Genomic DNA, 16,022 nt, shown 5'->3' on the forward strand with positions numbered 1-16,022 from the left:
TGTATACAGTAGATAGTAAATATTTGGGATTAACAAATAAATATAGAAGTTAATCAAATTTGAGAGAGGAGGTGAGTTGAGTATGCTGTAGGGGCACTGCATTGGGTGGGAGTTGTGGGGACAGAGAAGGTTTGCCACAGAAGATAGCCTGGGTTGAATCGGGGGAAGGGCTACCAGGAATTAGTCAACTCAAGATGAGACTGAGAAAGACCTTCTAGATCTTCATACCAAATAAAAAATTATATGAGAAACTTTCACAAATTAGAATCCAGAGTTGAATTTGGCAAGAGCCAAAGGTGCAAAGTGTGGAGTGCTGGGTCTTAAGTTTTCTCAGGTAACTGAAAGAAGAGAATAAAGCCCTTGTGCCATACTAATGACTTTTTAATTGTATTTTATTTGCAAGGTGTGTCTATTAAAAAACTGTACAAGGAAGTTAATTTTACATAGATCACTCTAATGGCAATGTTAAGGATGGTTTTCTAAGTTTTAAGCTTAAGGATCTAGGTAGGCAATCATTGTCATTTATTAAAACAGGCAATTCATTGATATGGAATGTTCCAATATGAGTGAAAGATAAGAGTCTCATTTTAGACCTGTGTTGCAAATTCATATAAGAGTATAAGTATAGGTTTCCAAAAAGCAAAGGAATACCGAAGTCTTAAAATCTGAGCCGGAGGGAGAAGTTGGAGGTTGTAACAGTGTTAAAACTATTCACAAGTATCTTCCTTTATGTGGGATCACACTCTCTTGCTTCCTTGTTGTAAGGAAAGTGATGGTGATAAAATGTGAGAAACATGGACGTATATGTCATTTCTACAAAGACACTTTAAGAGACAATGTGTAATTTACTACTTCCCTTGAGTGGTCATAAAGACAGCTGACACCCCAGCCATTCTGTGAAAGATAAATATCTATTGAGTTAAACCACTGAGATATTAATGGCTGGCTTATTACTAAAGAAAAGTCTAGTCTCTCCTTACCAATAAAGAAATTATCAGTTGTCTACTTATGCATGGTGTATTAGTCTGTTCTCATGCTGCTAATAAAGACATACCTGAGACTGGGTCACTTATAAAGGAAAAAGGTTTAATGGATTCACAGTTCCACATGGCTGGGGAGGCCTCACAATCATGCCGTAAGGTGAAGGAGGAGCAAAGTAATGTCTCACATGGCAGCAGGCAACAGAGAGCATGTGCAGGGGAACTGCCCTTTATGAAACCATCAGATCTCATGAGACTGATTCACTACCACAAGAACAGCATGGGAAAAATCCACCTCATGATTTAATTACTTCCCACCAGGTCCCACCCATGACATGTGGGGTTATGGGAGCTACAATTCAAGATGAGATTTGGAGGGGGACAGAGCCAAACCATATCACATGGTGATATGAGCCATGAAAGAAAATGAGATTCCTGGGAGTGTGTAAGAAGAAATGTATGTCAAGAATCGAGACTTTTGGACAACCATCATTGGAAGGATAGATCAGTGAAGGGGTGTCCTCAAACGTCACTAAGTAGTAAAGAAACTTAAAAAGAGAGTCATGTCTCAGAAGCAAAGGTATAAAAGAACTTTCAAGGAAGAAATAGAAATTTAATGAAAAACAAACTATGAAAACAAATTAAGAACTGAAAACTGAACCTTGAGTTAGGAACTGGAACCAATGATGACCTTAGTGAATGAGGTTTTATTAGGATTGTTTGAAGGCATAGTATAGTAAGTTTAGGATTGGCCAGGAGGCGAAGACTGCTTTTAAGAAGACTGGCTCTAAAGGGTAAGATCTTACATTTTTAATAAAAAGAATAGTAAGTAAAATAATGAAACATGTTTGATCGCCAGAATTTTCTTTATTTCTGCCTTTAATTATATCAGTAGCCACATGCATTGTGTGTAGCAATTATCATACACTCAGTGCCTTAAACACTGGGAGAAAAAAATACAGTTAGAACATTAAAATAAAGATCAGTATAAGTGACTTTAGATCAAAGTCAACTTTCTACATAAACTGTTTCACTATAACTTTGAATAGATCCCATCAAAAGTCCAATAAACTTAGTAGGATAAAAAGACTTATTTGTATGACTGCATTCCATGCACACACACACACACACACGGACACAAACACACATATGTATAAACTTACATACATATTACGTTGTCTTTCTATATGTTAAATATATGCAGACAGGCCATAGGCCTACATGCACAGGCATACACACATGTATATTACAACCATATTGATACTGAGAAGAATGAAAATTTGGTAAAATATATTTCATGAATTAAATTTTTCTGAGTTTTCAGAACACATTATTCTATTAATTTAGGAAGAAAAATGTATTCTTAAGGTTTTTCAGTATTTCTCTTAAAGATGTTTTATCCTATCATTTTAATTTACCCTGAGATTGATCCTTCAGGATATTTTCATAAAGTGAATTATTTAGATAAATGCAAAATATTACAATGTCTCTTAAAGTTTTTAAAATACTATCTTGTGTATATCTAAATATATATAGATTTATATACACACACGTATATATACCTACTAATTAGTTACCTCAAATTGACTAATTTTTTTAGAGAATGGACTCCTAATAACATTTATCTATAGTAGGAATGAATAAATACAAGAAGAGAAACTAAGATTAAATAGGTCTATTTCAATAATTATTTGAGATAATAAATTTATAGAACTAAAAGGATCGGTAATATTCTGAATCTCAAGACATATTTTATTGTCTTGATGAGCTTTAGATGCCATCCTGAATATCAATAGTGCTTAGAAGCTGTTTGAGTAACTGTTAAGCTTAAAATGTAAATTTATGCAGCAATTAGAGGATCATTTGTGTAGAAATGCAGCAAATTTGAGATAATATAAAATTGCTACAAGCTTTTAGACAGGCTGAGAACCTTACCGACTCATTCTAAACTGTCAGATGAAGTGTTGTGTTGATATGGACACTCTGTATTAATGCAGATGGAATGAACAACTATTTATTATCCTTGCAGAGTCTATCAAGATCCATCCTTTCTTAATCAGATTCCCTTCTGGTTATAATTAAAATTTGGTATTTCCAAACTGTAAGCCATAATGTACTATCATACAAATTAGAAGTTCATAAATTTAAACTATAAAAGAAGATATTTAATTGTTTTTTTTGTCACTTAACACAGTTACCCAAATACCATTTCACTCCTAAATATGTCAGACCCACACTCTTTGGATATGCCAATCAAGTGATAAAAAATGAATACCTTAATATGAAATCTAAATAATATGTGCTACAAGATGATATGGGTTTACTCTAGCATCAGCTCTGTGATTATACAAGTAAAACTCCACCACAGAAAAAATCCTGGCCAAAACAACGTTCTCCAAATTGGCACTTAAAATGTGGCCAGCAGGCCATTGGAGGACTGCAAAATAACACAGTCATGACGATATCAGTAAATTATTTGAAAGTACGTGCTTAGAAACCTTTATTGTACTATGGCACTACTGAGACATTCAAGAACACCATCCTTTTTCTGTTCATTCATTTGTATTTTGTTTTTTTAAAGTCTTCAACCCTCAAAGGATCAAAGGAAAAAAATACAGATAATTTGAGAAGCACAAGGTCAACTTCCTGATAAGGTTTGGCTGTGTCCCCACCCAAATCTCATCTTGAATTTTAACCCCCATAATCCCCATGTGCCATGGGAGAGACCCGGTGGGAGGTAATTGAATCATGAGGGTGATTTCCCACATGCTGTTCTCATGATAGTGAGTTCTCACAAGATGTGACAGTTTTATAAACATCTGGCATTTCCCCTGCTGGCTCTCATTCTCTCTCCTGTTACCCTGTGAAGAGGTGTCTTCTACCACGATTGTAAGTTTTCTGAGGCCTCCCTACCTATGCAGAATTGTGAGTCTATTAAACTTTTTTTTTTTTTTTTTTCTGAGACGGAGTTTCGCTCTTGTTACCCAGGCTGGAGTGCAATGGCGCTATCTCGGCTCACCGCAACCTCCGCCTCCTGGGCTCAGGCAATTCTCATGCCTCAGCCTCCTGGGTAGCTGGGATTATAGGCACGCGCCACCATGCCCAGCTAATTTTTTGTATGTTTAGTAGAGACGGGGTTTCACCATGTTGACCAGGTTGTTCTCGATCTCTCGACCTTGTGATCCACCCGCCTCGGCCTCCCAAAGTGCTGGGATTACAGGCTTGAGCCACCGCGCCCAGCCACGTCTTTTCTTTATGTATTACCCAAGTCTCAGGTATTTCTTCACAGTAGGGTGAGAACAGACTAATACACTTACCTTTATTTGTTCAGGCAAATTTTAGGCAAATTATTTAGTGGCAATAAAAATGTACTTCAGATGTTCAGGGCATTATGTGGTAATAAATAACAGATCATTTTTCAGCAATAGAATACTCTACGTGAATACACACTATTTTTAAGTGACCTTGAAGACATTAATCACATAGTTTCACTGATTGAGTCCTAGGTTAGTAGTTCCATATTAGTAAATCCAATCTCTTTGGCTTTTCTTTCTTCCTTTCATTTTCTCTTTCCTCACATTTTTAGAGAACGAGGGCATCCTAACAGTAACTGAGAGTTGGCCTTCTAACCATTTCACTTTTCATGGATATCTACAGTTCATATCTATTAATAATTTTCTTTAATATTGAGATAAAAATCCTCTTGCAATGGGTCTAATAAAATGTGTGATATTTCAGCTGCTGTTCCACACTGATCATACCTGACTAGAATGTGATCACGGATCTGGAAGAAGCTGGTAGTCCCTGGCGGTTACTTCTCAAAAAACAGTTTAACTGATTTTTGTTAGTGAACTTGCTGAAGCTTAGTTAAGGAGAAACGCTTTATGTATAGAGACAATTCTCCAACCTCCTCCATAGCACAGAGTATCACAAAGTCATGAATTTGCTCAGAAATGTCCACATGAGAGCACCAAAAAAACTACTAAGACATTCAAATGTGACTATCAGCCCCCCTACTGTATTTAGAAATGAAGCCACTTACCAAAACTTTGGTATTTTCAAATGGACCCATCAGTTTTGACTTCATGCCAATTTACTTCCTCCACCAGTAGTTTTTCCTTTTCCAGAAAAACTTGACTGTCATGAAAAATAAGACAAATATCAAGAGGAAGCCATTAATCCCACATTTATAAGCACTGCTGTAGCACATGTTCTCACACAAATGTAGAAATATCTATCATGCATAATCTTAACCTAAAGATTTTGTGAAGGTGGTACTTTTTTCCCAACCTAGCAAAAAAGTGTTATGAAATGAGGAAAAAGTTGTGTTACGATAAAAGTACATGTCTAAAAATTTATTCTCATTAGACTGTAAATATACCTGAAATAGGTTATTAATAATTTTAATATAATATGCATGGAAGAGCCAAACATAACCGAAATGCCTGCTGCATTTCCAGGAAGACAAATCTTGGCTGTTTTCAACCTGTTGACTGCTTCTCCTTGAATATGCATATACTCTGAGGCATTGTTCTGTGGTATACACCAGTTTTCTCACTTGACATGACTTATAATATTTCACCTCTACAATTTTTGTTTTGAAAATTTCAGGAGAAACTGCTTCTGTAATGTTATGATGATCAGATGCAGACTGTCTTGTTACGTTCACATTATGCAAAAGAAGGAAAAAATGTGTTTTTAAAAAGTTCTTGAGCAACTAGCATTACAAATGATAAAGGTCAGTTCTGTGGAAATGATGGAAACTTCACTGCCTATTACTTCACAAAAAACATTTATATATGCTTCTTTTTCCCCAAAATTGTATTTCCTTGCAGTGTGACATGACTTATACATGTCTTCACAGCATGCTAACCTCCTTTCAAGCTTTACTAATGTAGTATCTATCACCTGGTAAGCAATTTCTTCAGTTGATTATAGAATTTATTGAAATCATTTGATTAATCGCTATTCCTTGGTTTGTTTGAAGAAGATATATTTGCTATCAATATATTTTAGCCACAGGCAATTTTGACATTCCCCTATTTAATTTTTACAACCTCACTGGGTCATGGCTAGCTTTATTTTAGTTGTTTTTAATGTAGTCATTGAATCCCCTACATCCCATTATTAAAATACTTGAGGCTAAATTGTATTACCTCCAAATTTTTGTCAGATTAAAAGAGGTCGTTTCTCAATGCCAATCAGATATGATATTAAAGTTGTATTAGTCTCTTCTTTCTACTGCTTCTTATTATGCTCCAAAATGGAAACTTAAGCTTGAACTTCACTTTCCTGTCTCTCTGAGACAATGCTCTTTCTGGTTTAGATCTCTGCACAGGCTTCAGGGAAGCCCAACAACTGAGTTTCAGAATCCCAACTCTCATGGTCAGCCATTGTTTCTCAATGCCCAGTACTGACACATTTTTCCTATTTCCTAAGGTTGAATTATTTCCTGCCTTCCTGCCTTCCTTCCTGCCTTCCGTCCATCTTTCTCCTCACTCTTAGTCTTGCTCTCTCCTTTCATTTCCTTTTCAGCCTTAACTTCCAGAAAATGTTCTAGTCCCATGAACTATTATACCTGTGTCCTGAACCCTGGTTTCCAGTCCAGTCAATTCTTTTCCTTTAGGTCACTTTCTGTCTCCATGAATTCCTTGCTTATCTTGACTAACACACACTCACTCGGCCCATCCTAGTTCACTCTGGCAGCTCTATGTAACTTCAGATCTTTTGGTAGCAGGGCCTGGGAGAAAATTTTTACTTCCAAGATATTGTTGATATCCTACTCAGCAAACAGCTTTACCAAGAAGAGTTATCATCAATGTGGGGTGAATACAGAGGACAGAAAGAGGCAGTGGGCCACAGGGAGGAGTAGGTTAGGAAAGACCAGATAGTGTATAAGACAATGAGAGAAAGAGTTTGCCCAGAACATTTGAACAGGGGTACGTTTAGAGAGAATTTCGAAGACTCAAATGAAGAACAGAATGTGATCACTCTGTAAGGTGGTAGGGCAAGCTGAGTTCTTTGCTACCTTGGCCCCTGGTCAAACAGTCCTAGGAGCTAGACAGTGTTGACTTGTCCATTGTTTCATTCTATGGATCCGTATGAGGGAGATCTAATGAGACTATGTTGGGGATAGATGTGTGCTTTATAAAAAATATTCAGTTATTATTTTGTAGGATACAGGGCCAAAGTTATGTATACAAAAACACATATATGCACACATACGGATACCTTGAGACAGGGTCTCCCTCTGTCACCAAGGCTGGAGTGTAGTGCTATGATTATAGTTCACTGCAGCCTTGAACTACTGAGCTCGGGAGATCATCTTGCCTCAGCCTCCTAAGTTGCGAGGATCATAGGCATGTATCAACACATCTGGCTAATTTTTTTATTAAATATGGAGTCTTACTTTACTGTCCAGCCTTGAACTCCTGGCCTCAAAGGATCCTTCACCTCTGCGTCACAAAGTGCTGGGATCACAGGCATGAGCCACTGTGTCTGGCACATGTGTGTGTGTGTGTGTGTGTGTGTGTGTGTACATATGTACAAATTGGTGGAATAAGAAAAATATAATTTTTGTGGAGTTATTTCCCAAATTTTCAATACAGTTTATGAAACCACAAAACCACCTTCTCGCCAAACTCTCCATTCTTACCAATACTTATTCCACTCATAGCCTTCCTCTTCACTCCATGTGGGCAGAGCGAGTAGAAATTGAAATCAGATATGCTTTCTCTACTTTATGAAGTCATCGTAAACTAAGCAATTGAGAAAATCACAATATCAAAAGGGTGCATTAGCTTTTAGAATTTATAAGATCAAAAACTGAATTGACAGAAGATTGGAGAATGAGGCTACGTGGTGATTAGGCAAATGATCTCCATCCCCTTACCTACCCAGTGAAGCTTTTGGGACAGTTATCAGACTCTTCAACAAAGTGCTGAATAAAATTGTATCAAGGCCCATGGGGTCTTGGGAATTGTGACGTATGAACATATGTCAATTCCTAATAATAAATGGAAAAGGAAATGGGTTTTAATTAGACCTATCTCTGAGGGTCTTTGAGCTTTATTTTATATACATAGCTATGTATATGCGGGGTAGGTATCTGAAAAATGTCAGAGTTCCATTAGGAAGAAGATGGTTGGAAGGAATATTATGCAAAAAACCACCAGTCTTCTACGGGTCAATATGCTTACTCCTGTTTTATAAATGAGAACACTAAGGTTGGATGTGTTTATCAAACTAGCCAACGTTTCAAAGTCTCTCACATGCAGAGTCAGAATTAAAACTAGATTTGTCAGACAGAAAAGTCTCAATGAGTTTTACCACTTCCAGAATACCTGACTAAAAACACTGCATTCTAATCCTTTAAATTTGGAAGGTCAAAATCATTGACATTCATTATTCTCTTCACTGAAGAGAATGATTAGTAAAATTGACAGAATTTAAGTCTCAGAAACTATGGGTAATTTCAAAACAATGAGAAGTTTGGGCAAGGTGTGTCATGCTTATAATCCCAACACTTTGGGAGGCTGAGGTGGAAGGATTGCTTGAGTCCGGGAGTTTGAGACTACAGTGAGCTGTGATTGTGCCACTACACTCCAGTCCAGGCAACAGAGCAAGACTCTGCCTCATACACACACACACACACACACACACACACACACACACACACACACGGTTGGGTAAGGTGGCTCACGCCTGTAATCCCAGCATTTTGGAAGGCTGAGACAGGCAGATCACCTGAGGTCAGGGATTCAAGACCAGCCTGGCCAACATGGTGAAACCCCGTCTCTACTAAAAATATAAAAATTTGCCAGGAGTGGTGGTAGACACCTGTAATCTCAACTATCTCAGGAGGTGGAGGCAGGGAAATCAATTGAACCCAGATGGCGGAGGTTGCAATGAGTCGACATCACACTGCTGCACTCCTGCCTGGGCAACAGAGTGAGACTCAGTCTCCAGTCAATCAATCAATCAATCAAAGACAGAACAACTATGATGTATTAACTAAAAATCTGGCACCAGATTCCAGGCAATGAGAAAAATCTCTGAAAAGTAGTTTAAAGTTATCTGATATAGACCATTCACCTTGCTCTTTCCCTAGAAATAATGACTTTTTATCGTAAAAAAAAAAAATGCCATTTTTAATCGAAAATAAAAAAGTACTAGCAATAACAATGGTCCTGGTTCTTGACCTAGGGAAACATATGGGGATGGTATAGCAAAAGGTAAATTTTCCTATAAAGCTGTGCATTTAATGACTAGCTTTTCTTCAAACCTGTGCTGTGTGGCTTTTCCCAGGCTGACCCACACTGTATTCATATCAAGTTTTTATATTGGCATTTTGTTTGTTTGTTTTGTTCAAAGGAGTGCCCGCTCTCATTAAAATTACAGGTAATTGTAATTGTAATTTTATTTTCAACATCCTTATCAAGAAGATTATAAACCAACATGGTCTGGTGGGACACTAATATTAGCACCAAACTATGTGCAATTTGCTAAGTGTAAGAGAAGAAGCCCAAGCAGAAATCCCTCCAAGTTTCATGAATGGACATGGCAAGGCAATCTGCTAGTTCATAAGAACATAGAAATAGAGTGACCCTGTTTATTTCTGTGGTGCTATAGTTTGTATGAGTAAAACAATTGAGCAATTACAATGCAGCGTGACGTGGATACTATAAAAACATAATAGGGATACATAATTCAACATAAAGAAAGAGAGCTTGTGAGACATTTCTGGGGAGAAATGTTTGCATAAAGCTCTAAAGACATCAGATAGGCAAGAAGGCAATGAGCATTCCGCACTGTTAGAGCACAAACATGACTGACGGGGAACCTCTAGGATGCATGGCAGGCAGTTTGTCATTTTGGCGTATATTTCCAGAACACAGATTGAGTTTGGAGAGACTGGGTGGGTCCAGATGCCAAGGGATCTTTGGTTCCAAGATAAGGAATTAGATATTATGTTTTGATAACTAGGTGATATAACCAAATTTGCGTAAGTGAAGACAATTTAAGTAACACTGTTGAGGGTGATTTGCAGGGAGATTATGACCTCAGGCAGGTGGATTTGATATAAATTTACTGTAGTCTTTTTAACTGAGAAATTACGAAGCTCTAAATGAAGTCAGTAACAAAAAGAAATAAAGAGGAGATCAAGTGATTAATTGTATATTGGGTGTAAGTGAAGAGCCAAAGATGCTTCCAAGTTTGGAAAAGTGAGTAAATAGTAATATAAATAATAACAAAATCATGAGGAAGGAGGAAGCATGGAGGGGAAAATCAGTGAGTTTGATTTGGGACATGTTGAATGTGAAGAACAGATACGTGATCGCCTGGAGCTGTTCAGTAGAGAGTTGAAAGTGTATGCTAGAGATTCAAAGAGAGGTATCCATTTGATGGAAGTTGAATCTTTTCAAAGAATTTGATTACTCAGGTAATGTACTTTTTAAAAAGCATGACATTGCAGAAGGAATCATCCTTTTAAGGGTTAGGTTGATGGTCAGTCTGGAGAAAACAAAATCAGATTGGTTGCACAAAATGGAAAGAAATGAATTGGGAGAGACAAATCTAAAGGCACTGTTAAACAGTAAAAAAAGCTAGAAAGTACATTGATTTTATTCACGCTATTGCAATAGAGAGACCGTGTCAGATGTCAAGATCAATGTGGTTTGTTTTAGACTTTTTTTTTTTTTTTTTTTTTTTGAGACAGTATCTCTCTGTGGCCCAGGCTGAAGTGCAATGGTGTGATCTTGTCTCCCTGAAACCTCTGCTTCCCAGGTTCAAGCAATTGTCCCACCTCTGCCTCCCAAATAGCTAAGACTCCAGGCAGGCACCACTAAGATCACAGGCATGCACAAAAACACCCAGTTTTTTGTTTTGTTTGTTTTTGTAGTAGAGATGGCATTTTGCCATGTTGGTCAGGCTGGTCTCGAATTCCTGACCTCAAGTGATCTGCCTGCTTAGGTCTCCCGAAGTGTTAGGATTATAGGCATGAGCCACCGCACCTGATCTGTCTTATACTTTTACAGGAAGGAGTTAAAGTAACTTACAATTGGTAAGTTTATGTGTGATCTCTAATTAAAGAGTGGTAAAATTTTGACCATAAAGTTTAATGTCACTGAGATCAAGGAAGAAAAGAGTTTTAAGAGTAAGTGCTTGTAAGTTAAATCAATTTTTTTTTTCAACTTTTAGGTTCAGGGGGTACATGTGCAGGTTTCTTACATGGGTAAATTGCATGTCACTGAGACTTGGCATACTAATGATTCCATCACCAAGGTACTGAGCATAGTACTCAATAGGTAATTCTTTTAACTCAGTCTCCTCTCCCAACCTCTCCCCTCCAGTAGCCCCTAGTGTCTATTATTGCCATCTTTATGTCCGTATTTACCCAATGTCTAGCTCCCACTTACAAGTGAGGGTATGTGGTATTTGGATTTCTGTTCCTGTATGAATTTGCTTAGGATAATGGCCTCCAGCTGTGCCCATATTGCTGCAAAAGACATGATTTTATTCCTTTTTATGGCTGGGTGGTATTCCATTTTGTATATGTACCATATTTTCTTTATTCAGTTTACCATTGATGGGCAAATAGGCTGATTTCATGTCTTTGCTATTGTGAATGGTGCTGCATTGAACCTAAGAGTGCTTGTGTCACCAGGCGCAGCGGCTCACGCCATAATCCCAACACTTTGGGTGGCTGAGGCGGGTGGAACAGTTGAGGTCAGGAGTTCAATATCAGCCTCTGGCCAACATGGTGAAACTCCATCTCTATGAAAAATACAAAAATTAGTCAGGCATGATGGCGGGCACCTATAATCCCAGGTACCTGGGAAGCTGAAGCAGGTGAATCTCTTGAACCCAGGAAGCAGAGGCTGCAGTGAGCTGAGATTGCGCCAATGCACTCCAGCCTTAGCAACAGAACCAGACTCTATTAAAAAAAAAAAATGCTTCTGTCTCTTTCGTAGAATAATTTATTTTCCTTTGGGTATATACCCAATAGTGGGATTGCTAGGTCAAACGGTAGTTCTGTAATCAGTAGCATTCCTTTTTTATCTATTTTATTTTATTTTTTATTATTATTTTTTTGAGATAGAGTTTTGCTCTGTTGCCAGGCACCAGGCTGGAGTGCAGTGGCGCAATCTTGGCTCACTGCAATCTCTGCCTCCCGGGTTCAAGCAATTCTCCTGCCTCAGCATCCTGAGTAGCTGGAACTACAGGCACGCCCCACTATGCCCAGCTAATTTTTGTATTTTTTCGTAGAGATGGGGTTTCACCATATTGGCCAGGATGGTCTCGATCTCTTGACCTCATGATCTGCCCACCTCGGCCTTCCAACGTGCTGGGATTACAGGTGTGAGCCACTGCACCCGGCCTATAATCAGTAGCATTTCTATACACCAATAATGTCCAAGCTGACGGCCAAATTAAGAATGCAATCCCATTTACAATAACCTGAAAATGGACAAAATACCTAGGAGTACAGCTACCCAAGGAAGTGAAAGATCTCTACAGTGAGAATTATAAACTCTGATGAAAGAAAGCAGACACAACACAAACAAATGAAGTGCCATTTCATGCTTATAAATAGAAAGTATCAATATTGTTAAAACGGCCATACTGCCCAAAGTACTTTACAGACTCAATGCTGTATCTATGAAACTACCAACATCATTTCTCACAGAATTAGAAAAAGCTATTCTAAAATACATACGGAATAACAACAACAACAAAAGCCTGAATACCCAAAGTAATTCTAAGCTAAAAGAACAAAGCCAGAAGCTTCACACTACCTAACTTCAAGCTATACTACAAGGACCTAACAACCGAAACAGCACGTAATGCATAAAAAAACAGACATATTGACAAATGCAACAGGATAAAGAACTGAAATGAAGCCACACACCTACAACCATCTGATCGTCAACAAACTTGGCAACAAGTAAATGGGGAAAGTACTCTCTAATAAGTGCTGATGGGATAACTGGCTAGCTATATGCAGAAGATTGAAACCAGACCACTTTCTTTCACCATATACCAAAACTAGATCAAGGAGGATTAAAGATTTGAATGTAAGACCTAAAATCCTAAAAATCCTAGAAGAAAACCTAAGAAATACCATTCTGGACATGGGTCACGGCAAAGAGTTTATGATCAAGTCTCCACAAGCAATTGCAACAGAAACAGAAGTTGACAAGGTGATCTAATTAAACTAAAGAGCTTCTGCACAGCAAAAGAAACTATCAATAAACATACAAACTACAGAATGGGAGAAGATATTCACAAACTGCACATCTGACAAAGGTCTAATGTCCAGAATCTAAACAATGTCCAGAACTTAAACAATTCAACAGGAAAAAAAATAAACGACCTCATTAAAAAGTGGGCAAAGGACATGAACAGACACTTCTCAAAACATGACATACATGTGGCCAACAAATATATGGGGAAAATTGCTCAAAATCACTAATCACTAGGGAAATGTGAATCAAAACCGTAATGTGATACTAGGTCATACCAGTCAGAATGGGTAATATAAAAAAGTGAAAAAATAACAGATGTTGGCCAAGTTGTGGAAAAAAGGGACCACTTACATGTTGCTGATGGGAATGTAAATTAGTTAAGCCACTGTGGAAAGCAGAGTGGAGATTTCTCAAAGAACTTAAAACAATTTATTTAATTCAAATGAATACTGAGAAAAGAATCCTTCCTTCAACTAGATAATCAATAGTAAGGTTGGAATGAGTAGTTTGAGGCAAACAGTAAGCACACAAGTCAAACTGCATGTGGTATGTAATATGAGTGATACGTGAAAAATCAAAGCTGTTTTCTCACAAATTTATTTAATAAATTGTTGAGTGGAGATAATTAGTAAGTATACTGGAATCAAAGGAAGATGACACCGTATTTGGATGGGCAGAAGGCAGGTAATGTAAAAGGGATTAAGAATGTTATTTTTATAAATTTGAATTGTCCAATCATGTAATCAAAATTTAGTATGGACCAGAAAAACATATACATAATTCTCTACAGGTAAATTAAGACATCAAAGATACAGTTAAGACAATGAAAAATTGGGGGAAATAATAAGTAGATTCATGGAATGCCCATCTAACTAAATAATCATTATTTAATAATTATTAAATATTTAAATGTAATATTAATAAATCTAATTAATGAATTGATAACTATAATACTATTTATTATTACAGTTACTAAAAATAAATATACAAACATTTAAATAATAAGTGACATTAATTGATGTATTTTTCTTATGGATCACAAACTAGGTTAGGACTTTGATAAATGGAAGCAATGTGGGAAGGAAATTTAAATGCTAAAACATAAAAATGCTGAACTGTGTGAGATGGTAAAGACATTTAATAGCATAGAGCAAGAGTTACAGCATATTTGTGCCTCGATTGCAAAGACCTTTCTCCCATTGGAACTAGTTATTTTTAATATGTCCCATTGTAACAGCATGTGGAACACAAAGTGCTTAGAATTAAAAAAGGCTGCAGGTGACAAGGCTGTGTAAGCAGACAATGAAATATCCTCAGAGAGATTAATGGGAAATATTTGGCAAACATAGTGAAATTACAAACACCCCCAGGAAGACTCAATTCTCAAAGTAAACTTTGAGAAATTGTACATCTAGGGATAGATTTCTATGAGCAAGAAGAGTTGATTAAACTGAATGTTATATCAGTCCATGAATCTTTACATTAGTTCCATATTATATAATTAGAGCAGAAATATAAATACACATTGTCAATATTATATAGGAAGGAAGGCTCTCATCAATTTTAACTTACCTTTACACTTACAGGTTGCTAAATTGTTGGCCAAAAACCGTCAATGATCCAAGTCCTGTCACACTTTGGAATTTGTTTAGTCTTATATTGTTAAAATTCTATTATCTATTCTATGTTTTTACTTGCTTATTTGTTTACTTTGCTTTGTTTTGTCTAATGCTTGTCTGTATCAATCTATTTCTTGATTATATCAGGGTTTTCATTTGATATTTTTCTATTGACAGAAAATCAAAGAATATTGAAAGAAAATGTTAGACAAATGAGTTTTTTCCTTTGATGAAAAATAAGTTCATGTGCATTTATACACAGCTGTTAGGACTGCAAAACATTTTAAAGCATATAGAAAGGAATTTAATGATAGAAATATAAAATAAGAAGGTCATCCCCTTTTACAATGGATTCTGAGTCTATACATTTATCCTAAAAAATAACTGGAAATTATACAAGAAAAAATACTTTGGGCTAAAAGATATTTACTGAAGAGATAAAAATTGAAAATAAGGCCCATTTGTAACTACAGGAAAATGAAGTCTATGTACTTGACTGAATAGTATGCGGACATTAAAATATTGTATATTATTAGCCTCATAGTATAGTAAACTGCCAGTGTTACATAAAAAAAGAAACACTATATATCACATGTATATAGATACATGTGATTACAATTACATAAAACAACAAAATGACAAGAAATATAAGAAAACGTTTCCTATAGGTGTCTTCTCTGTCAGATCAGGGGTATTCTGCCATTTTTTTCTTGATTTATGTATTTCCACATTTTGTACATGAACATGTACTATTATATATAAATATAAACCTACATTGTATTTTTTAAATAATAAAAATGGTGTCCTTCATTGAGCCCATACAGGGACTCATGGGAAGAATCTGAGAACTGCTGTTAGTGACAAGCAATTGTTGGTATAAGCATATGCTAATCATGGCACCTGAGGTATGTATAATTAAAATTATTTTCTTGAACTTCTGAGATCCAAAAATCATTGATAAATGCAAATGTATTAAGTTGATTCATTAGTACATGAAGCTGTTACTTCCTTTGAAGCTATCATGGCTGATATCAATGTCTAATTTGACTAATCTCCTGAGAAGGCCCAGGAGAAATAGAGTCTAGAAAATAAATGTTCTTTAATGAATAAAGGAGGAAAGAAATTTCTGAAGCACGGGACTTGGATTAGGAAAACCGGTTAGGAGATGTATTTTT

General features: G+C 36.6%; 1 long non-coding RNA gene across 1 annotated transcript in view; it reads right to left on the minus strand.

Annotated features, from left to right (window-relative positions):
* Positions 1–5,071: 5,071 nt before the first annotated feature.
* Positions 5,072–16,022, minus strand: part of LOC141582137 (uncharacterized) — a 100,164-nt gene continuing 89,213 nt past the window's right edge. Inside the window, exon 3 of the long non-coding RNA XR_012514976.1 lies at positions 5,072–5,117. This is a non-coding gene — a long non-coding RNA (uncharacterized LOC141582137). The remainder of the gene's footprint in view (positions 5,118–16,022) is intronic.

This window comes from Saimiri boliviensis, chromosome 19, assembly GCF_048565385.1.
Source record: "Saimiri boliviensis isolate mSaiBol1 chromosome 19, mSaiBol1.pri, whole genome shotgun sequence".
NCBI lineage: Eukaryota > Metazoa > Chordata > Mammalia > Primates > Cebidae > Saimiri > Saimiri boliviensis.